We start from the raw sequence: 24,214 nt of genomic DNA, 5'->3' as shown, positions 1-24,214 counted from the left end.
TGTGTGAAAATGAATGCAAGCCTCCAGCTCTTGGTTACTTCTCACATTATTGGTCTCTGCACTCCAAGCTAATTTGACAAGCTGCAACATTACTTCTATCTACCAGAAGTATGACAAAAATATAAAATTAAAAGAAATACCAAATGCATGGAGTACATTATTTCTCCCTGGCAATAGAATGGAGGAACAGAAACTATAGCTGTATATTTTAAGGGGGAAAATATCCAGTGAATGAATTTGTTATCTGTGGTTTGTAGATACATGGTTATTTGCATTTTTTGATAAGAAAACTTTATGGAATAGTTGAAAATGCTTTGGAATTGCTGATTAGATTTATACACATATAATTGTTACTTTTAATGAACTGTTATGACTCACTTAATTATTTGAGATAACAGGGAAGCTAGAAAATTAGCAAAGCATCAGTTGTGTCTGTAGATTGTGGCATAAAATAGAAATGAATACTTTCTTTAAGGTAAAAGAACCTTAAATGTGATATTAAACATGTATTTAAAAACATAAATGGTAAACCTAGCTGTCCTTGTGGGGAATAAAAGAATGCATATCAACTTCCAGCTTGAAGCTTGTTCTAGCTCCAACAGAATTAATAAAAAGATATGCAAACTTTTCAGATACTCAGAAGCACCCAACTATGGCATTTAGATTTTAGAAATAGTTATGGTAACATAAAGGAATGTTTAGAAATCTACCCACAAATGTTTAGAAATCTTTACATTCATAAATAAAGGTTTAGAAATATTTATGTGAGAAATACAGATAGAATAACATAATATATATATATTTTAAAAATGATAAATCTACCATTCCTCTCTCTGTCCCTCAATCTTTTTCTCTCTTTCTCATCTGTTATTACATGCTTCTTTCTCTGATTACTAATATGCACTAATTTCCCTTGCATTTTTATCCATATAAGAGATGTGCAGCTAGAGATTTTTCTATTTTTTTTTTACAATGAGATAGGCCTTGAAATAGCACAGGCTACTTCCTCTTAGAGAATAATACCTTGCTGAAGTGGATTAATGATATCCACAGCAAGCAAAATTAGAATAAACCAACAGCTACAGCTATTTACCCTCACCCAGCAAATATTAAAATTTCCTAAGGCAGCTAGCAATGGTCTGTTGAGCCTCTGTTTAAGAGAAACTAAAGTGGAATTTTCTAATGAGAAGTGACAATTAAATACTGATAGTCACTACTTACTGTATATAATTGAGGCTTTTTTAAAATAAAGCCACGTATTGAAAATACTGCTGTATTTTACAGATTTGTATGATTATTGGCAGTGTTTTTATAGGAATGTTATCTCTCTGAGAGGGATATATATTTTATAACGAAAACATAAAAGAGTGAAATATAAGTCACAAATTTGGAAGAAAAAAAAAAGATTTTGATGAAGGAATCGCTCCAAAGACAACAGTAGTTGTCACTATGCGTTGGCTCAAAATTGGTCCTTTCTCTTTCACATTTTAATCATCTAAAGATGTCTGGACTTGAATTCCCAGAATTCTCCCAGCCAGCAGGTAGCTCTTTTGTTCTGTCTGCTTAAGAACTCAGAAATTGTTTAATGACAAGATAGCAGCTGCCAGATGAAACAGCTTATGGACATATTGCTTAGTGATCAGTTCATTCAACAACTGAGATTTTTGTCCCAATTATGGTCATAAGACAAGGTATATACTGAAATATATTTTAAAAAATGGTGGGGCCCTGATCCTGCAACAGGGATAGATATATTATTCTTTTGTTATTTGGAATAACATTCCTTTTTTAAAATAATCAATAACTTGACAGAGCTGAAATACTTACTCTCTTCAACTTCCCACCCTCTGCCTGGGATTCGGGATTGCCCTTGAGTTCCCTTGGCGGTTGCGTTTTCTTGGAGCTGTGTCTCTTAGCCATTCCTGCTCCTGTTGTCATTTTTCCAAGGTTGCCATTTACTCAGATTGGCTGTGGCAACCCATGCAATTGCTTAAAAGATATTGACGATGTCATCCTTTCCCAAGATGGCTTGTGCAAGATAGACCAAATTATGCAGAGAGGCCTAAACAATCTGATTAAAGGGTGGGAATGTTGTAGAAAAGACGGGACACACAAGCCAGCTCTTCAGAGAAGGAAATGTTTATTGCACAGCTTCAGAATGAATGGCCTGAACAATGAGTGAAAGTCAGGAAATTCCTTATATAGTTTATCGCTTTCAGCTAAAGCCATCTGTTAGCTTTGGAAACACCCCTCAAGATTTGCCCTTGAGTTACAGAAAGTATGTTTACAGGATGTCATAATGCATAGATCAGCCAACGGACAGACATAGCATGTATTTTGAGGAACTAACAATATATGTCTACCAAACAGATTAACAGCCAAGCCAGCAAATAGGCTAAAATAGATGTTTTGCCTCAGCATATTTCATGTACAGATTTCCTTCTAACCCGTGTCTAACCGCACTATGTCCTAAAAGCAAACCTTGCAATTTCTATATGAACAGTTAAAGCTTAATATCATGAAACCCTAGCCTGGTTCAGGCTTGAGGCCTACCACTTGGTTCAGCCTGCCACCTTAGGAAATCAACAAAAGTCAAGTTTAATGAAGAGAAGAAAATACTAAGGCTGCTGAGAAGCAGCAGCAGAATAAAAAGGACACCAACAGTCAAATATACTTTTGCAGGGGATGCTGGAAGGAATGAGAAGAAGTTGAAATGGAGCCCCCTTTTTGACACTCATGAAAATGGACATGAAAGAAAAGTATGTCATTTTATCCCCGACATACTGATGACACTGTCAAGCCAGAAGGATAAAGTCGTCAGATTAAAAAACAGCGAAGATAGCAATCCTTTAAGTCACATCAGGCATTCTCTGTAAGGAGGAAAATGGAAAGATGTGCAGAATCCTAGCAGTGACACTCCTCCCAATTAAGATTTGGGTGGCAGGTTCTTTTCTCCTAACAGCAAATAACAAATGCAAATTGTTATTAAAGGTTAAAAAAAGTTTGTTGGTCAAGAAAAAATTAATCCTTGGTCATCTGATCACCCTTGGTTGCTGCCATACTCATAACGAGGCATTTGCAGAGATTGTGTGAAAAAGGTCAAGTTGGCACTAATGGTGGGATCAAAATTCCACCCCTTTTTTTTACATCTGCACAAGGCTTCAGTTTGTTTATTTATTAAATTGTCATGCTCCCCATTTCCCCCATAAGGTGATGCTGGGCAGCTTACAAGTTATAAAATAAGAAAAAAAATAATGACAACATTAAAACAATAAAACTATGCAAATTATGATTTTTTTTAAAAAAAATAACTGTTACGGTAACTATCTTGACTTTTTTCACCCTTCCCCATGTATGCCCCAATTCCTACTATTTCTATCAATGGGAAATTAACACATGAATCAAAACGAGAAGAAAACTATAAAACCAAGGAAGGGAGGAAAGGACACAAACTCATGAGAGAAACAAGAGAAATGCTTTTTATAAAATATTTAGAAATTAGGGCTTTTGGCTGAATTATTTGGAATTGCTTCTTCCCAGGGACAGGTTTTAGTACTTTAGTTCCAAAATTCAAATGAATTTTCTCACCTCCAAGCAGAATTTCTTCCTACGGAAGGGCTAATTCTGGACTTGGTTAAGAAGGGAAGCCAAACAATAGAAAATGCCTTTGATTTTTTTTTTTTAAATGTCTGTGTTAAAGAAACAATTCCAACCCTCCTTGGGCTATTGTAACTATAAACCACATTAGCGGTTATGAATGAGGAATTAAAGGCTAGCGGTTATTAAATTAATTAAAGCAGAATGAAAGGATTGGAGCTCATGTAAGCTCCTATTATTAATTATTTGGACACTCTGAAAACAGAAGAACTTGGTTCTCCAGAGATAAGCAGATGGTAGAGAAACAGAATGCACAGCAGTGGGCTGAGTGGAGACATCTCTTTAATACAGCATGCTTAATTATGTACATTAGGTTATACTGATCAAATGTATGTAATTGTTCATAATTTATTTGGCAGCTTGTATATTACTTTGGGGTGGCCTATTGCTATAATAGTAGGATCTTGGAATATCTTTTCTGGTAGCTCAGATATTCCAACGCTGTTCTATTAAACTCAGTTGTCAATAAACAGAGTTATGTGGACCAGGTGTGCAAATATATTTACACTGAACTGCATGTGTAAAAATATTATTATTTTTAGCAGCATCAGTAAATTTTGATATTTGAGTCTGGTTGAGTGAGTTCACTTTTGGCAATTTAATTACTGTACTTGGTTGTGTTTTATTTATTAAATGTATATGCTGGCCATCTCACCCATAAGGCAACTCTGGGTGGCTTTATTCATTAAATATATAATGGCAAAGAAGAGAAACAGATTTTATCCTTAGTCCTCTCTCTAAATTCTGTTGACACCGTGTGGTCAGGAAGTCATGAGCTGCTGTTCATTGGAGCCACATCTCCACTGCTATCCTCTTCGTGGCAGATCTATAAACCTGTATTGATTTAAAAAGCAGTGTAGTTATTATAGTTTTTCCTTCAGCACTCTAGTCTGTGAGTACATAAGAATGCTGTCAATTATCCAACACATATTCTTTCTAAACGAACAACATTCTTGGGCCATGGCATCAGGAACTGTTCGCTGTTTAAAAGTAGATGTTGCCCGCTGCAGTCCCATATGTATTAAATTACAATTAAGCTGCTATTTAGTTAGCAATACCTTCATAGTTTTCAGAAGCATTGAAGAGTATACAAATAATCCATGGAAGGACACATTTAAAATATTTCATTTTCATTCACCATGCAGAAGTTTGGTTTGAAATGTAAAAAAACCCTATTATTTCTACTGAATTGAATTGAATTTTAACAAAGAACTGTTTGCCTCTGTTCATGCCTCCAGTTTTGCAAATACTGTATGGAGGTGATCCTTTAGTGAGTCTCATTGATCAAATAATTAAATGCGAGACTGGGAGAGTATAATTAGTAATGCAATACCCCAACCTATTTTGTAATTTTTCCTTCCTTCCTTCCTTCCTTCCTTCCTTCCTTCCTTCCTTCCTTCCTTCCTTCCTTCCTTCCTTCCTTCCTTCTCAAAGCAAATATCTGAACTCCCTCACCTGTTTTCCAACTTGGCAAATTTAAGATGAGTGGAATTTAGCTCCCAGAATTACCCAACCAACTCCTAGTTTTCAAGAATTGCTAGAAACTCTCATCATTCTTGTAAATATGGCTGGTGCCAAAGCTAGTATAGGTAGTCTTTAAATTATGACCACAATTGTGAAACAATTGCTAAGCAACACAGTTGTTACTTGAGTCACATGTCCTTTGGGCTTCAGAAAAGATGGCTTCCAAGTCTGACATCACATCTGATTTATGATAACTATAGCAATTGTTTTTTGCTGTAGTTATCACTGAAGTTGTTAGTTGAATCATGCAGTCGTTAAGCAAATCCAGCTTCCCCATTGACTTTGCTTATCAGAAGCCAGGAAATTTGCAGATGGTGATTACATGACCCTGGGATGTTGCAACTGTTAAAATACCTGCCAGATGCCCAAATTTTGATAATGTCACTGTGAAGATGCTATGACAGTCATAAGTGCAAGGATCGATCCATAAGGCACTTTTTTCACTGCCATTGTAACTTCAACCACTAAATTAATGGTTGTAAGCAGAGGTGGTATTCAGCAGTTTCTGACCCGTTCTGGAGAACCAGTAGCAGAAATTTTGAGTAGTTTGGAGAATTGGCAGATACCACCTCTGACCGGCCCCACCTCTATCTATTCTCTGCCTCCCGAGTCCCAGCTGATTGGGAGGGAATGGGGAATTACAGTATCCTTCCCCTGCCACGCCTATTAAGCCATGCCCACCAAACCAGTAGTAAAAAATTTTGAATCTCACCATTGGTTGCAAGTTGAGAATTATTTATACTTTGTTTTGAGGAATTCCATCTTCTCTCATATATTTTTTTCTGAATATATATGTATTTATTGAACTACTGTATTTTTGGACTATAAGACGCACTGGAGTATAAGATGCACCAAGATTTTGAAGAGGTAAATTTTTGAAAAAGTTTTTGCCCTCCCTGGCCTTCAGAAGCACTCTGCAGGCCTTCCAAACCCTTTGCATGCCCCATTTTTTTTTATAAAAAAAAAAGGGGGGGAGCATGCAGAGAGTTTGAGAGGCCTGCAAAGTGCTCCTGGGGGCTGGGGAAGACAAAAATACAACATGTGGGGGGTTTGGGAAGTGAAAAACGGGCCCATTTTTTGCAATAACAGGGTGTGCAGTGGATGTGGGAGGCCTGTAGAGTGCTCCTGGGGGCTGACAGCTCTGTGCATATGTGCATCTAGAACAGGCCCCAGCTGTTCTTCCTTGCTTATCTCTGACTCTGAAGGCAGCTGAGAAATGTCAGATGACCCCGGCTTTATCTCTGCTTCCAACCCAGAGCATCTATCAGAGTCTTCCCCAGACTCCAGGACTGGGCCAAGTTCCGCCCTAACTTCCTCCTCATCCAAGTCTACCACCAGCTCTGCTGACAGCTGTTGGGCCACAACTTTTCTTGAAAGATATGGCATAATGGTTCTGAGATAACATCTGCCAGTTCCTTCCGAACTCTAGGATGTAATCTCTCATGGTAATTTTTATTCATCATATAAAATGCATGTGTTCTCTTATTGAAGTATGTATTTGATGTCTTTCTTTTTTTTTTTTTACCAGTGCAAACATGACACAGACTGCTTGTTTGTTTATATTTTGCGTGTAAGGCCAAATTGGCCTAGTGCATTTATCTTTTAAAAAATCTCTTCTGAGAAAACAAAGACATTGAGAAATAAACTACCCAATCAACAGCTGCAATATCACATTTCAGCCGACCACATCCGAAGGATTCCTGCCCTTTTACGAAGCACTTACATTTCTTTTATTGTAAGCTGTATAGAATTACCCTGGGGTAAGATGGGCAATCAATACATTTTACAAATAAATAAATAAAAATTATGAGATCCATGAATTTCCCATTATTAAGTGCTATAGTTCTCTATTACACCGGGGAGTCTGTCATATTTAATTAACCAAGAAAATACAATATATTGGCAAGTTCACTTTAAAAGTTGATAAATAGCATACAATTTCTTTAATTATGGGGGAAGGGAGAAAGATACTATTTTTACAATGATGAATGCATATATTTTAGTAAGTTAAATTAATTTGAGTCCATGCTTATAGAAACAATTATTCAAACATTAAGAACACACTGCAAGATTTAAAAAGATAAATTATGTCATACATGTTTTTCTTCCATTGTGATGTGATGGAATGGATATAGATTTGTTCAAAAATAACGACAATGTAAGTAAATTCATGCAGATGAAGTTGGGTTAACTCTGAGCATACTTCCACATAACAATTTGAGGAAAGACTCAAAAATAAAAATAAATTGGGGAAAGTTACTGAACCATGACATAGAAGTTACAAGAGAGTGTTGTTATAGTCTTTGAAATGATCAGTTTCCCAGTTTGTAACAGGGAAATCTGCTAAGGTTCTCTCACTTTGCACATACATGAAATTTTTCAGCAGATACCAAAAAGATGATGTATTTTAATAGCTAGAAAGGAAGTATTTGTAATGATGCTACAGATTGCTATCTCCTTTGAGTTTCCAAAGTAAATAGAAAGATAAGAGAATGAGGAAGAACAGTAATGGAGGAGAAAGAGTTAAGACCATAGAAAAGGTAGAACTAAGCCATTTTAAAAGTTTACCTATGCACACTAGAGGATTATTTTTTAAAAAATCCTACAGGCTACACTGCATATCTCGTATGAAAATCCAAAGCAAAATCTGCCTGCAGTTGGTAGAATAAAACTGAATTCCATTAGGAAGTCTTTTTGTTCTGCATACATCCACCTCCTCTGTTTGAAAAGCCACCCTGTGTAACTCTTCACAGCATGTAATTACTTAGGGATCTATAGGTAAGACGTTTTGGTGGTTAAATAAATAGTATATGAAGAAAGCCTGGTGAGATCTTTCATAAATCAGAGTTGGCTTTGCAGCCATTGATTTGATGATGCATTCACTCAGGGGGACAAAGATGGTAGAGTTTAATGAAGAATATTGAAAAGGTTACAGTGCTTCCTGCAGCCTCTTTTGCTGTTTATTTTGAAGCTGGTGTCAGAGCAAGAGGGATTTAAAAGTTATTAAAATACACTTTTTTTTACAGTCCATCCAGCTCATCTGGGAATACATACAAAGAGTACTTGGGAATTATTGTTTCTGGTGATTTAATGTTATCTACTGTTTTGTTTAATCAACAGGCTATGAAATGATTCTTTCAAAATAGCATAAGTAAATTTTGAGTAAACCACACACACCAAGAAAAAAAAATCTTATATTTAAATATACAGCAAATGATTATATTTATAGGCTCTTTGTGACTGAATAGATGGATGCAAGATAAATATTATTTTCCAGTGTGTGTGATACCAGAGGGGCTACGTGTGGGATATCGTCAAAGCCTGATTGGTCCAAAGACTGAGGGGAATTCTTTAATATGCCTCTTCTTACCCTAGGCTCCACAGTTTCCTCTTAGTCTTTGGTCCAAACAGACTCTTCAATTGGCTCCATTCAAGGAAATAATTACAATTCGACTATTTCGCTTGTTAAACAAAATTTCTAAATTAACTGAGCTGCTGGCGTTAAAGGGACCCTCAAAGCGATGTCTCCGGGTGGGGTTGGAGTGCCAGTTCGGCTCCTGGCTCTTACTCTGCGGCCACGTGATATCTGTCCGGTCCCTGTACCTGTGGGGGTGACGGGCTCCGTCCTTTGCAGCTCTCTGGGGGCGGCTGCTCTGGTAAGAGGCTTAGCAGGCTATTTGGGTGAGACAAGGTTTGTAAATGGCACGGCTATATCAGCGAGGTGAGGCTCGACAGCAATGGGTGTCAGTGCAGCGAGCGGAATGCCGTGCCATGTTTACATAGGCAGCAGCCATTTTGACTGCGCAAGGTTGCTCATGAGGAGGTGGCCATTTTGGAAGCCTCAGAGCCGCACTGACGAGTCCTGCATAGCGGCCACAGATCAAGGTCAGCAGGGAATAGACAGACAGCACCGGAGGCAGTCTTCCTGTTCCCCCACTGCTGCAACACTGGCTGGTGTTAAAGTGGCAGCGGTTCTTGTCAACGTGTCGGAGGTGTGAGTAGCAACGGAATGGAGGCTGTCAGGCCCGATGCCGGCTAGCCTCTCCAGAGGCCCACCATGCCACCGGGGCGAGGGAGAGTGATTCCAGGTCCAGGACAAGAGCTGTGGCTTCCAAATCTTTGGATGCTTAGCGCCCATCTAGAACTACGGTGCGCGATGGACAGCGCTGGCAATGCACATTAGAGAAAAGGATTGCCAGAGCCAAGAGGCAGGCCCAAGCCATCAGGCCCAGCCCTCTCAGGTCCAGATCCCAAGTTAGGCCTAGTCTGACTCTCTCTAGGTCTCCACCCAGAGGCTTCAGTCCTTCCTCGCCTTCCATTTCTCCAGAGAGATCTCATAGGCAGTCCAGACTATCTCTCCTTCCCCTTCCATTTCCCCAGAGCTATCAGGGATGTGATGGGGGACCCCTTGGAAGGTATTTCCTGGGATTTCCTGCCCACAGCTCTTGCCCCTCAAGGGCCTGATCTGCTTGGGCCCACAGAAGAAGACCTAGATGACCTGGAGCTTTTATCAGAAAGCATCCGGAGGCTTATTTCATGAGCCATCAACAAGGGCATTTCCACAGGCTTGAGTCAACAAGGGGACAAGTCCCACAAACCCTGGGGTTCTCCATGAACTTCCCAAAAAGCCAGCTATCTCCTGCAACCAGCCTACCGGCACTGGCCCAACAGATGCACGCAAGTCAGTCAGTTTCCATCATGGACCTATCACGACTCCTAGGGAAAATGGTGTCATGTATTGCAATAGTTCCTGGGCGTGCCTGCATGCCAGAGCTCTACAATGGGCTCTCATCCCGTACAAAGGAGACTCATGAGCAACTTGTCAATGACCATTCTTCTGCCATCAGATGTGCAGCTTTCCCTGCAGTGGTGGTTCTTGCCAGCGCTTTTTTGCAGCTCCGAGTTCAGAGAGCCAGAGTGGATTACAGTAACAACAGATGCTAGTTTATTCAGTTGGAGGGCTCTGGTGGGCTCCCAGCTGGTGCAGGATCAGTGGACAGTCTCAGACCTGCACCACAATATAAACTGGGTAGAGCTGAAGGCAGCTCGCCTGGCACTTCACCAATTCCAGGACTCCCTAATCGAACAGCACATTCTCCTCCTGATGGACAACATCGCCACAAAGGCACACATGAATCGTCAGGGGGGGCATGCACTCCAGGAGCCTTTGGCTCAAAGCTGTGAAACTCAGGTCATGGGCAGAGAGACGTGTCATCAATTTGAGGGAACACATATGGCAGAACACATATCAGGCATGGCCAATCACCAGGCCAATTGGCTAAGATGAGTGACAATAGACCATGGGGAGTGGCAGATCCACCCCAGACTGTTCCGCAAGATTTGTCATCTATTCAGCACATCGTTGCTGGACCTATTTGCTACACCAGCAAATGCGCAGCTCCCGCACTTCTTCTCAAGTTTCCAACTCAGACCGCAGAAGGGACGGATGTCCTGAGGAGCAGATGATTGAAAGGCCTATTCTATGCCTTTCCTCCCCTCCCTCTGATTCTAGGGACCCTGAGAAAGGTAGAGGCAGAGGGAGCAGACATAATCCTGCTAGCACTGCACTGGCCCAGACAGCCATGGTTCGTGGACTTGGTCCAGATGTCTGTCTCCACCCCATGGCGGATTCCTCAGAAGGAAATCTCTTTGTGCCAGGGTGTCCTAATCCACCCAGACCCCCAGTGGCTCCACATGGCTGCCTGACACTTGAGCAGAGCCTTCTGAGGAATGCAAATCTTTCTGCCAGGGCCATCATGACCATCGAGGCGTCTAGGTGCCTGTCGAACAAGAGGATATATAATTCCATGTGATCGGCATTCACCAGGTGGTGCTCCTCCTTCAACATTTTCCTAAAAGTCATTGATTTTTTGCAGATGGCATAGACAAGGGCCTGTCCCACAATACCCTTTCGCAGCAGGTGGCGGCACTGTCTTCAGGGAAGTTACCACCCCCCTGTCGCAACTCCCTCATGTCAGGAGATATCTACAGGGAGTGGCTAACCTGGGTCTGCCCACAGTCCATTAAGGACAATCCACCTCAGGCTTCTATCTCTGAAGGTTATGTTTTTGGTATCCATAAATACCGCCAGGTACATTTTGGAACTAAGGGCACTGTCATCTAAAGGGGACCTATGGATATTCACCAGGATAGGATGGTCCTTAGGTTGGATCCAACGTTCCTCCCAAAGATTAATTCTACCTTCCATAGAGCGCAGGAAATCATACTCCCAAACTTTTGCCCAGCGCCTTCCCATGAGAGGGAATGCCTCTGGCACCGACTAGATGTCTGCCGAGCTCTCTGTATTTATCTCCGACGCACAGCAGCATTTCAAAAATCTGAGACACAATATGTGGCTAGGGTCTTCCAGGATCATTGGCAGGTGGCTCAGGCAGTCCATTGTTACGGCGTACGAAGCCTCAGATCAGACTCTTCCTTCGGGAATCACAGCAACCATATCAGCGTGGGCTACCATAGCCCCATTTGAGGACATCTGCAGGGTGGCCACATGGACAACTCTGATGCCCTTTATTCAATACTATCAGCTGGATGCCTTCGCATCCACTGAAGTGTCCTTTGGATGCAGAGTCCTTCAACAGGTGGTTGCCATCCTGCTTCCTACATCTTAGATCTTCCCACCCTAGGGATTCTAGCTTGGGTACGTCCCACGTGTAGCCCCCTCCTACATCACACACTGGAAAACAAATGTTGGTCCTTACCTGAACGTTGCTTTTCAGTGTGTTGTGGGAGGGGCTACATCCCTCCATAATTAGACGTAGTCAGTCGGGCGGAGGGCTAGGATGGCCTGGTTGTTTCTTATGTTGTTTCAGTTGTTCGGCAATTGTTACATTGAGGAAACTGGGGAGCCTAGGGAGAAGAAGAGGCATATTAAAGAATTTCTCTCAGTCTTTGGACCAATCACGCTTTGACGATATTCCACACATAGCCCCTTCTGCATCACACTGAAAAGCAACATTCAGGTAAGGACCAACATTCATTTCCCACACACACACACAATAGGTCCCCAGATATAAAACCCAGATTCAGTGATTGCAGCCTATTGGCAAAGCACTGGGAATTGGAAGATTCAGGTACAAATATCCATTCAAGCATAGAGATAGAGGTTATAAAATGACTTTTGGCTACACCCTTTCCTTCAGTCCAGCCTAACCCTTAGGACTGATTGGTGTTAAAAATGAGAGAAATTGAGGAAATCAATAAACAAACTGTATAGGTATTGGATATTTTAGGCATGTTCATGATTTCTTAAATTTCATTACAGTTACAAACTAACTTTTCAGGCCGCTATATAGTCTGAAGCCTGCCAATAACATGGGAGAATGTGTCATTCTAATATAAATATAGATGAAAATGAGCACAGCAGCACTTTGGATATGAAGGGCAGGATACTTAGTTGTATGTCGAGATCTGTACAAAACATCTGTCACAGTGGTGGGTTCTGGATCCCGTTGCAACCGGTACGGTGCAACAGGGCCCAGCGTCCACTACATGAATGCATGCAGGATCTGCACACATGCACGCAGGCCACGCATGTGTCCTTACCTCCCGCGACGCTCTGCGATGCTTCCATGATGCTCCAGCTGCTCGGCAGAGCGACGCACAAGCGCTGTGTGCTCTGTGCACGGAAGCGCCGAAGAGCTCAAATACATGTAAGGATCGCAGGCGGGCAGGTGGGCCCTCAGGAGCACCATACCAAAATGGTACCCATGCTCCCAGTAGGCACCGGTACACCCGTACTGGGGTGTACCGCCTGCAACCCACCACTGATCTGTCATCAGCTCCTTAAACCATGCATGTCTTTTTCCAGAATCCCCCTGCAGTTGCTAAGGAAACCTGGGGCTGTGTGGATGCCTTTGGGAACTCCAAAGAGGTTTTTGCCCTTGCATACAAACCATCACAAAGCTCTGATACTTAATATGATATCTATTGCTGCAAGCACAGCATTCAGCTGATTCTGACTGAGGATGACCTTGGAGAGGGGACCACAAGAACTTTTTGGGCTGTAGACTTTCTTCCAGAAAGAAGACCAAGGCAACCATTTCCATATTGTCAACAAAAAAGCTGCATGAACCTGTTTCTTTAAGTTTTTTATTTTTATTCTCTTATATATAGTTACAGGTATACATTCACATAGTTATTGTTCTTATTTATTTTTATTACTTTTACATATTTGTTGTTTCCATATAAAAGGTTAAAGTATACATTCTGGCTTGCTTTGCTTACCATCCCGTACACCTATTTTGTATTATCACCGCTCTATTATTTTCTTTTCTTTTCACCCTCCACTCCTTCTCTATTTTCTTCCTCTCCTTTCCCTTTCCTTCTTCCTTTGCCTCTCCCCTACTCCTCTCTTCCTCTTCCCCCTCTTCTCCTCTCTCCTCTTTTTATCCTTTCCCTCCTTTCTCTCCTTTCCTCTTTCTTCCTTCTCTCCCCTTTCCTCTCTTCTCCTCTCCTACCCTCTTCCTTTCCTTTTCTGTTGTTGTGGTTATCTCTTTTCAACGCTGGTGTATTTTCGGGATGGTATTCCCACAAACCCAGTTATAATTTTATGTTTGTCCTTTCCTATTCCCTTTTCTTCATTAGCCTATTTTTTTCTATATACCGGTACCATTCTTGAACATATACTTATATATTAATAATTATAATATTATACTAATATTAGTATATTAATATTAATATATAAGCTGCATGAACCTCTTTGTGAAGGCATCAAAAATCAAGCATGAGTCAAGGTGATATTTATCTTCAAAATGGATAAAGAATGATAAAGGGTTTGGAGATGAAGGGGAAAATGCTCTGTTAGAGATCCAGCAGACATAGTAATCTTCCTTTTTTTTTTTACAGTAAAGTGAAATAAGTAGAATTATTTTATACTATACCACAACTTTATTTTTATTTATTTATTGCTGATAGCATTATACATTGGAAATGCTGTTTTATTATTCCTACAGAAATACACATGTAATGCAGAAGGGTTGCTAATTTTTTTACTACCAGTTCGGGTGCGCTCCAATGCGCTCTTTCTCTCTCTATCGCCAATGCTTCTGCACATGTGCAAGTGGGTGGAACCTCCCTGGCCACTACTACTGGTTCAGCCAATCCTGGATCGGCTGAACTGGCAGCAACTCACCTCTGATGTAATGTACCCATCAGATTAGCTCCTTTATGTAATAAAACTCAGAAAGGAGACTGAGTTTAAATGCATGAAATAAGAGAAAAGTAAAAAAATACTGCTAAAACTAGGCCACCACCATTTCTATAGGTTAGTTGCAATTTGTTACTTGAAGTTTTCACCCCATTCATTCTTTTCTATAACATATCATTACAAGATCTATGCATCTTGTACAAAAATACAACTTTGTGTCATCATCACTTCTCCTCTACCCCAATCATTCCTTACATATTTATACATATATTCATAGAACGGGGTGATCTTATATGTGTTATTTCCTGTCCAGTATTGAACAAATCACTAAATATGCCAATTATTTTCCTTTCATGTCATTTCACACTTATTGCATTCTGCAACCAACAGCAAGACCATATTGAGGCAAAACATTCTACAATTGCAGTCTAAATCCTTTTTCATTTGCCTTTTCTAAAAGAAAAAAACAAAGTGTACTTTATTTCTCCCAGCAATATGTTTCACAATGAGCTGTTAAGGAGCAGAAATCTAGTCTATGAACCCCCCTGGTCTATGCACACATAAAAATGTAGTATAATTCCCAAATTGTACTCATTTTTACCTTTTCACCTTTCATACCTTGTTGATCAAAATAACAAGCTAATTCCCCTGAAGTGTTGACATTAGCTTTGACTCCCCCCCCCCCCCTGTTGTCATATTACTCCTTGTGTAGGTGTGGCGGTCGCCCATGACCCAGTGCATAACAGGGCATGCGCAGCCACGCTGAACCACACAGGAAAAAACAAACTCCATAAACATCCTGATAGTGCATAACATAACATCCTGATAGTTTGCTCTAGATGTGCCTTACCCAACGACGCCCAGGATTTGACCATATATAGACAGAACTTCCCTGAGCAGTAGATTAGCAATTGTAGTTTGACAGGCTGTCTTAAATCACATGCTGATTGTTCCTCCTGCCTTTGTCCTATCTCAATAAAAGGGGCTCCCAGACCCCCAATCTGGGTCGTTCCATCCTGAGAAAGCTCGTGCCCGTGTCTTTTCTCAACATTGGCCTCATGGGCGAACCACAGGTACTTCACACACCCCTTTTCTTTTCTGTAGGGAAACAGTGGAGTTATTTCCTAATCTTCAGGCATAGTTAATGTGTTCTCAAACAAATATATCAATAAAACAAGACACCCAACATATTTGCAAGATTGATGTCAGCTCTGTTGGGTAAATTAGACCAGATGCACCAATCTACTTTATTGTAAAACTGTATTAACAAAATCCTGCGACTTGTAAGGTACCACTTATCACTACCATTACTGCCTGGTCAATTAGGGGAGGTCCTTCATAAGTTTATTTTTCTGACTATTAATCTATTGAGGGCTCCTCATTTTCTTGTCTGATTGTTTTCAAGACAGCATCTCTTCCCCTTGTTCCCCAAGGTCATCCACACTTTCAATTTTAGCTCCACTTTCAGAACTTCTCAGCATCTTTTTTTAAACTAATTTTCTCAAATTTTCATTATTAGCCATAAATCAATAAAACATTTGTGTTTGCTAGTAGTTATTGACTTATAACCACAATCAGGACAGGAACTTTATTCCTACAAGAGGCAGTTGTTGAGTCAAGCCCAGTTTTGCGAACCTTTGTGTCACAGTTGTTAAGCAAATCACCCCAGTTAAGTGAATCACAAAATTGTCATGTAAGTTAAGTTTCCCTCATTGACTTTGCTTGTCGGAACCAGATCAGAAGATCGCAAATGGAGATCTGATATCTGCAAGTCACTGCAATTGTCATAAATAAATGCTGGTTGTTAGGTGGCCAAATTTTCATTTTGTGACCGTAGGGAAACTGGTCACATTGGATGTATTGTAAATGTGAGGACACATTGTAAATAATTGTTTTCAATGCTGTTGTAACTTCAAATGATCATTAACAACTGGTTATAAACCAAGGATTACCTGTATATTAATTCTTGGATACATGTGAAAAGTTATTTGCTTAAAACCTATGTTGGAAATAAGCAACTATTTTTCTAAGCATACCATGCATTCTTGAACATCTGAATGACCAAGTCTGTTTCTACTTGTTCATTACCAACTATCATGTCACTCAGCAAATTCATGTCACTCAGCAAAATAAAAGTGATAATTCTTTCTCATAGATATTTGCATGACACAAAATAATGCAGCTCTGATTGTCTTAAAATTGAGTCTAACAGAGGTTTTAAGTGCAATTCAGTTGCTTTCATCACTGCGTATAACAGGGTTTGTATTTTGTAATAAATGTGTTTCTAGGTGGCAGAATATTTGTAGAGAATTGTATAAAAACATGTTGTCATTTAAAGATATATAGCAATCCTATTTTCCTTCTTGACAAAGGAAAATGAATAAGTCCAGCATTGTATTTCTTCTTTTCAGCACACATAAGCAATTTCCAGCAATAAAAAAAATATGAGTTCTTGTTTTTGCTTTCACTGTAGTAATGTTCTTGACTATGCTGGGTTTGCAAAACCTGTTAAGTTATGCTTCGGTGTGTTTATTGAATGAAGAATGCAATGCACTGGTTCCATACAATGAAGAAGGTGTTTTAAACTATATTGACTAAATTAGATTAAATCATAAACAAACAAATCACATTATAGCAATAGCAGTAGACTTATATACCGCTTCATAGGCCTTTCAGGCCTCTCTAAGCGGTTTACAGAGAGTCAGCATATTGCCCCCAACAATCTGGGTCCTCATTTTACCCACCTCGGAAGGATGGAAGGCTGAGTCAACCCTGAGCCGGTGAGATTTGAACCGCTGACCTGCTGATCTAGCAGTAGCCTGCAGTGCTGCATTTAACCACTGCGCCATCATGGCTAATGATGTTGATATTGGTGGTTGTGTTTATCTTGGCTGCAGATTACTGGTATTCCTGTTTTTTGTTTTTGTTTTATGCCTTTGTTTGTTGTTTTGACTACTATTATCTACCCATATTCATGAATTTGACATGGGCAGCAAATATAATTTATTTTAGTAACTATGGATTATTTAACCATAATTTTATGAACAACCCACAACCGGATGCATTCATGCATCATCTTGAACCATAAATCATGATTTAAAAACTACAGTAGTTCATAGACCTATTTCAAAATGGAATTCATTGTCTAAATGAATTTCAAAAAGTTTTTCCCCTTTGGATAATTACTACCTATGGGCATGTGTGTGGCAGTGTCACCCAAGAATAGAAGTGATACAGAAAATTAGTAAATGATAAAAATATAAACAACTGAAAACATCTGGATGACTTGGAATATTTGCACATTAGCTTTCCTGCTGTGTTTTAAGTTTTTTGGGAATTTCTCCAGAAGGAGTTTTCTATTTGTTTTTCTTCCATATCTAGTTACTCTTCTTATCTTGTGCTACATTTTGTTCTTCCCAAAGCCTGGTCCATCCAAATAGGCAAGCTGGTCAACAGGAGAATAGAAAGATCAAAATGGTGATTATGAGATCACAATCTAAACTGTTCCCTTTGTGGTTATCAGAGATGTCTGCAGTGCAGAGAACAAAAGTTTATATGGTGGCCTCAACCATGCAATCAAAGCCTTAACTCTTTTTAGTAGGCTCCTACAATCAAATTTAGTTGAAAATAGGAACTCTCAGGTGAGACAATGAGAAATAGAGCTACACAAGATGTTTGTTTGTGTGAGTGTGTGTTTGTATGCATGGCTGTGTTTGATTGTTAATTGATTGACAAATCCTTCTTTTGACAGAAAATTATTTAAAATTCAGACCTTCACTTTGAAATAAGGTAAATTCCAAAAGAAATTGATGAAATCCCACTCCTCCACCCACCACCCACTCCTCTCTCTCTCTCCCTCACTCCCTCCCCTCTCTCTCTTTCTCTCTCTCTTTGCAGAATAACTTTCAAATGAACTTGAAAGTGACTTCTGCCCATCTCTTCTCTACCCACAGTAAATTCTATTAGGGCCCCTCCCTCTAAAAGTTGAGGCACTTCAGTTACCCAGGCATAATTTTAGGTGTTTTGCAAAGGAAATAGTTGCAGGTTAAATCTGCTTCATTAAAATATACATTAAATTATATTCCATTGTGATGTGTAATACGGAGTCTTGGTTCTTTGGGCTTTTGTTAACGGAGATGGGTTGTGTGTGTGTGTTTTTTTTTCCTTTTGTGTAACTGCTTTCCTTACATTGGTTTTTCATAGCCATGTTAGAAAAAAACAGTCTTTAGTTATTAAAAGCTGGAGATTGGCCTCACATGGCTAAACCCAGCTGTAACCTTCTTGTGAGTCTTAAATATGCAATTATTGGAGCCTATAAACAGAACATTTCATTAGCCTTTTGCTCATGTTGAGCTTCTGGAAACATTCCAGCCAAGGAAGAAGAAAGGGATTAGTATCTGTATAAAAGAAGGGACGGATGTATTTACAGGCTAAAAGTCTTCTCGGTGATCTGGTTCCTTCTCATTTCTTCCACCACCACCACTCCTATGTCCTCATTGCATCATCTTAGCCATGTTAATAGCATGCCTGTGAAATGTAATGTGTTCCTGCTAAACAATATATAGCTAAATTTATGCTAAAGTGAATATTTTTAAAGCCCCAGAGGCCCTCAGTGAATTAATTTGCCTATGCATATTTTAAATTGGACTTTTGCTCACTCAGTTGGCATCATTTATGACTGGTGTCCACAAGGTATAGTAAAAAAAAGGGCTAATGATAGCCACAAAGGTCAGTTAAAGTTCCACATATTTTTCATGCACACTCATGACACACACGAAGAAAATCAGAATTTCAAATATATCATATCAACTGCATATCAACATCTTGACTTTAGTTACTATACCTTGTGGATACTCCTGCATTCTACCTCTGCTATAGCAAAGCAATACAACCCACGAAAGGATAACATTACCATGCATCAAAAATATTGAATATACCCACAAATGACCAACCACAGTACTATTACATGGCAACACCATAGGACATAAACCAGCTAAACCTCTTCAAAACATTCTAAGCAGACCAAAAGATTAACCCATGAAGAAAAAGTAGGAGTCATCTAAAATATATAGTGCAAGGACTTACAGCTACTATATGGGACAGACAGAAAGAAAACTAGCAGAGTACATCCCCAAGCACCAACTAGCAGACAGGAGAAAAATCACCATACATTGACAAACTTAACCATAGTTTCAACCCGGAAACTATTTGCTACCCAAACCATGGTAAATCCAAAAACACTAGGGATTTCCTAAAAAGATTGGCATCAGAGGTGGGTTGCTCCTGGATTGGGCGATCTGGTAGTAGAGGCTGGAGGCTCCGCCCACCCACCCACCCAGACGCTTTTGTGCATGTGCAGAAGCATCATGTGCACACACAAGCATGCGCGCGCACAAGCAAACTGGTAGTAAATAGAAATCCAGCACTGATTGGCATTCATGCAAATCAGACATCAATACGCATATATTGTTTTATTCTTGTTGTGTTCTTTTTCATTCTTTATTTTGGTGTTCTAATGTCTTGCACTCTTCATTTCTTTTTTAGAGTTATAAGCTGCCTAGAGTAGCCCCATGGCAAGATAGGCAGAAGGAAGATAGATAGATAGATAGATAGATAGATAGATAGATAGATAGATAGATAGATAGATAGATAGATAGATAGATAGATAGACAGACAGACAGACAGACAGACAGACAGACAGACAGACAGACAGACAGACAGACAGACAGACAGACAAAAATCCTAGGAAGAAAACAAAACAATCCTAGAACATATTCCATCCAACCACCACCATAGCAATAGCAGTTAGACTTATATACCGCTTCATAGGGCTTTCAGCTCTTTCTAAGCGGTTTACAGAGTCAGCTTATTGCCCCCAACAATCCGGGTCCTCATTTTACCCACCTCGGAAGGAACCTTGAGCCGGTGAGATTTGAACTGCTGAACTGCTGAACTAGCAGTCAGCTGAAGTAGCCTGCAGTACAGCACTCTAACCACTGCGCCACCTCGGCTCTCTCCATTCAGATAAGCAGAGATCAACATCAGACAAACAGCCGGAAAGAAAACAATAATCTAATTAATGAACTACCAAGGAGGAAACTATATTCCCACCAATGTTTCCAGGGCAAGCTACCAAATATAAACAAGAAACAAACTCCAATCTGACTTGTGCTGATTTTTTTCACATTAAAAACTCATTTAATTTAATCATCCACATAAAATCTTGCCAATGTAGAATTACCACATACAAAGTACTTACATATTAACTTGGAACATTTGAGAGCAAAGTTTCTTTCCTATAAAAGTACATATTTGAAGGACCACATAAATAATGCAAATAATCTACAGTAATCAGAGAACTACTGTCGTTAAGTTCTATCTGTAAGCATTTATTTTTTGCTCCAAGTATACGCAAGCATTAGATATAGTACTGTCTAATCGTACTGGTTTCATCAGTAGAATCCTGGTGTGATTTGCTTATTTACGTTAGTATTTGTAAAAGAATTTCAAATTGTTGCAAATTGAAGAAAATATTAAAATGTAGCAGTACATTGCAGGCTTAATATTATTTTTTTCACTTTTTCCATTTTTGATAATAGTGGAAAAATAATATTAAGCCTGCAATGCACTTGACCATAGAACAGTATTGACCAGTTTGCAGTAGGGATAGTTGATGCTTGCACAACATGGGACATGCAAAATCCAACCACCCTTAAGTTCTTAAATTTAAATTAAGTTTAAATTCAAATTATTCAACCCACATTTAACACTAATATCTTAAAAGGTATACTTAGCCTCTGAAAATTTCAATAATCAGAATTTTCTCTGAATAGATGTCCTGCAAGATCAAGACTGCACTCTTATTTTAGCCACAAAGTAGGTGTCACATCACAGAACATTTGCTTCTCAGTTATCCTTCTTTCAGTGCTGCTTTGATTTCATGCCATCCACTTGAAGACTTACATTTCTTCTCTTTTCCGAATTAAGGAGGTCTTCAAAAAGCTCTTGCACATTGTAGTTCATTTTGGCTGAGGTCTCCATGAAGGAGCATTTCCATTTTGTGGCAAGGATTTCTCCTTCACTGGTATCCACCTCTCTTTGAGGATCATCGCTCTTGTTTCCTACCGGTATAATTGGGATTTTCTGAACGTCTCCTTCGATCTGACGGATCTGCTCATAGATTGGTTAGAGCTCTACTACAGATTGCCTGTTGGTCACAGAATATACTAACATGAATGCATGGCTGTTTGAGATGGAGGGAACTGGTGACTTCCAGTGGTGTCTGTGATGTTCTTGTCACAGCTGATCAACTGGTGATACGTATCTTCAACAATGGTGATGTATGTATTCCAGAAGGTCCCCTGTATGAAACGAAGTACCAAAGAACTCTTACCAACACCAGCAGCTCCAAACACAACCACTCAGTAATCATTACTTTGCTCTAGCATGCTGCGTGTTCAGCTGGAGATCAAGGAAGAACCTTCAATTTACATGCTCCTTTGGTGAATAGGCACAGACTTGACAATTCCCAAATTCCATTCCATTAGCATTACATGAAAATCTATAAAAGGTAAACAGTATCTTAGAGTCAAGCCTGACTCCTGATGATTCCATGGATAACTGAATTGTGCTGCTATTATCTAGTTGAGTAATGAAACATCTTCAAACAATCAAGCTCAGCATCAAGGAGTCCACTGGACATTTAAGTACTATTCAGCTCTTGAAAAGCCACCTTAAATTATACCAGTCATTCTTGATCTTAAGCAAGGGACTCAATGGTAGCAGATTTAGCACTGGAGGGTCAGTGCAGCACTGCACCACTGTTATAACACTGGAGCATCAAGTTTCAGGATATGAAACTTGGGAAAATACCAGTTTTTGCTTCCAAATAAATACTGATCATTTTGCCTCAGTTTTTTGCATTTGTCTGGGTTGTGCGAATCTGCTACCTCTGCCTGTAATTTATATATAAATAGGTCAATACAAATGATTGGTAGGCAGATAGGTAGATAGATGTTCACAGTGATCACCAGGAAGTGTTTCTCATTCAGTTTAATTCTTCAACTTCTACAGCAAAATCACATCTCTGATACAATTACTAGGAATAAGGAAACTATTATCAGTCCTAGAACCCACAAGAAACTTCAAGAAATCCTTCAAAAGCAAGACAGCAGTGAAATGTTGGAACACCTATCAAATGCATTTCCCCTTTCTTTTCTCTTGTGTTTTTCTAAGTTTTTATCGAGTACTTTGAAATATATGCACAATTTCTGAATAATTGCCTTTTGGATAAATAATAGAGCTAAGCTTAGTCACTTAGCCATTTCCAGATGCTTGAAATAACCAAATAGAGACTCAGTAAATGTTTTAATGTGTTGCATTGAGTTTAGGCCTACAGCAGTATGGGAATATAACTAGCAAAAGTGAAATTTTCCTGTAAAAGCATTTTGATGGATTTGGAAATATGAGGGCAGGAAGAAAAGTTGAAGAGAAGATGTAACTCTTAAATGAGACCTTGAACAAGGGAAGGGAACGGAAATCAAAATAATAAGTTGACACACCAATTCTACAACAAGTGTTGATCTTGTAGATGTGACCTCAGTACTTACACCAATATAAGATATTTCTGCCATAAATGGTAATAAAGACTCCAATCATTTTGTCAATGTTTATTTGGTGGTTGAAATATTGGATTACATTAATTGTGGAATAGAATGGCATTGCTTCCTTCCCTCTCTCTCTCTCTCTCTCTCTCTCTCTCTCTCTCTCTCTTCCTCCCTCCCTCCCTCCCTCCCTCCCTCCTTCTCTCTCTCTCTCTCTCTCTCTCTCTCTCTCTCTCTCTCACACACACACACACACACACACACACACACACACACACACACACACACACCCCTGAAGCTTTATAGCCAAATAGAAAAAGGCAATAGGGTTTTTTGCTCTGTCTGAGCCTCAGATTCCCTGTCATGGGTGCTAAGCTAAGCTCCGTGTCTCCTGTCTGGGTAACCAAGCTGCAATTTTTCATTTTTCTCCCCCATCAGTCACAAATGTGTTTGTTGAACCAGTAGCATAAATGAAAAAGGATGGAAGCAAGCTGGCATGGATTTTGCTAACCACCCTATCAGCCCAGCAGCTCAAGATGCATGCCTCCAAAAGCTTGGGGTTTATATAATAAAAAGAAAAGATCAATCAGAAAGAAAATCTGTGGCTTGATATTTGGAAATGCACTTCACTGCACTGTGTGACACATAATGCTTTCATTTTGCCTTGAGAGTAACATTAACAATAATACAGTAGATACATAGCAATACTGGAAACAGCACAATAGAAAAGAAAGAATTGGAGAAAAGTCACAAAATATAAAGATCTGCAAATAGAAGTGGACTGACAGGGGCAAAAGAAAGCAAAGACAATACCAATAATAATTGACATGCATTTCCAAAACAACTGGAGCATTACTTGAACACCATCAGCATTGACAGAATCATCATCAATCAATTTCAAAGCAGCTTTACTTGGAACAGCTTACATCTTGTGATGATAGTAATAGCATTTAGACTGGTGATTCCCTGATTGGGGTAGTGTTTACTTACACTTTATTTATTTGTTCAAATATGGTTAGACATACAAGGAATTTATCTCCAGTACAGAAGCATTCAGTGTATCTGCAACAGAATATAATAATAATGTCACAAATCACAATGCCAAAGTGTATAGGCAATAAAAGAGGGAAGTAAAAATATTAAGAGATAAATAATAATATTAATACTGCAACCACATCTTATACATATACATTAGGCAAAAAAATTCTTGGTTGTTAGTCTAATATCAATGTTGGTATAAATCCCTGCTCAATTGGGTGTTGAT

At 39.4% G+C, this 24,214-nt stretch overlaps 1 protein-coding gene and 1 pseudogene across 3 annotated transcripts in view; one reads left to right on the top strand and one right to left on the bottom strand.

The window, feature by feature from the left end:
• PTPRN2 (protein tyrosine phosphatase receptor type N2) overlaps positions 1-24,214 on the top strand; it is a 722,783-nt gene that overhangs the window by 470,387 nt on the left and 228,182 nt on the right. The window lies entirely within an intron of this gene.
• On the bottom strand, positions 21,231-21,819 carry LOC106540982 (GTP-binding protein Di-Ras2-like; annotated as a pseudogene).

The sequence above is a fragment of the Thamnophis sirtalis genome, unplaced genomic scaffold, assembly GCF_051295495.1.
Source record: "Thamnophis sirtalis isolate CommonGarterSnake01/CBP01778 unplaced genomic scaffold, rThaSir2_p1.2 scaffold_4, whole genome shotgun sequence".
In the NCBI taxonomy this organism is placed as follows: Eukaryota; Metazoa; Chordata; class Lepidosauria; order Squamata; family Natricidae; genus Thamnophis; species Thamnophis sirtalis.
The sequence above is the reverse complement of the archived record's forward strand: the minus strand, read 5'-3'. Positions and strand labels throughout refer to the sequence as shown.